Source organism: Limulus polyphemus, unplaced genomic scaffold, assembly GCF_000517525.1.
Source record: "Limulus polyphemus unplaced genomic scaffold, Limulus_polyphemus-2.1.2 Scaffold7426, whole genome shotgun sequence".
NCBI lineage: Eukaryota > Metazoa > Arthropoda > Merostomata > Xiphosura > Limulidae > Limulus > Limulus polyphemus.
In genome coordinates, this window is record NW_013673036.1 from 33460 (window position 1) to 34756 (window position 1297).

Sequence of the window (1297 nt, forward strand, 5' to 3'; positions counted from 1 at the left end):
TGCTCTATATGCTTCCCATGGTGCCTTCCCATTGAATTCCTGTGGCTTCCTTCGTACTAGATCACCCCTATTGCTGACACTCATGTCTGGCATGTGACTTCTGGCAGAACTGAAGATGTCTGCATTAGGGTTTAGCTGCGGGGTCTGAAAGGGGCTTCCTGTTGTCTGGGGCTGATTAGGCTCATGGCTAATATATCCTCCTTGTGCAAAAGACAGTAAATCGCCCTTTAATGTATTCAATTCACTTTGAAATTTACTCATATTTTCCATTTGTGTATGCTGGCTTTCTCTCAACTGTTGGAGACTTTCTTCTTGTTTATTTTCTTTCTCCTCCAACCACTGCTGTAGTCTCTCTTCTTGTTCATTTTCTTTCTCCTCCAACCACTGCTGTAGTCTCTCTTCTTGTTTCTTTTCTCCAGGGCCTGCAGAGAACTGAGAGAGTTGGTGTAAATACTACAATCAGTGTACTGCTCAGCTGCTACATGATCCATGGCAAGAGAAATGGTATGCAACTAGGCAGTGAACACAGAAGCTGTAGAGGGGATTCTGTGAGCAACCACCAAACCAGGACAGACCATGGCAGAACCCACATAGTCATCTGATTTCAAACCATCTGTATAAATGGATACAGAAGAATGGCTTGAAAGATGTTAAGCAAATAGAAGGCAGTACTTCCAATCAGGAGTATCTGCCTTCCTCAGATGACTTAGAGAGAGGTCACAGTGGGGAATGGTGACAAGCCATGGTGGAATGGGCTGATAACTGGGGACAGCAATGTCATCCAATGACAGATCCAATTCAGCCAGCCAGGAATAGAAGACTGTCTTTGATGAAAGAGCATAGCCCATTGAGGAAGGAAGACACAATCCCAAGTGGGATGCTATGGCAAGGATCGAAGCTTGATAGCATATTGCAGAAAAAAGTTGCAAATGGTGGAGGTGAAGAGGAGGTTCATGGGCCTCAGTGTACAGACTCTGGACTGGAGAAGTGTGGAAAGTCCCAATGCAGAGCCGAAGCCCCTGATGGTGAATGGGGTCCAGCAACTTCAAGGCCAAACCATAGACCAGAGACCCATAGTCCAGTTTGGAATGTATGAGGGCGCGATAGATCTTTAGCATAGAACAATGATCCACTCCCCAAGAGGTGGAAGAGAGGACATGGAGGATGTTCACTGCCTTTGTACACTTTACACATAGATGCTTAATGTGTGATATGAAAGTGAGCTTATGGTCAAAGATACGCCCCAGAATCTTCGCCTCGGGAACCATGGGAAGATAAAAGATAAAACCTTTTGCTG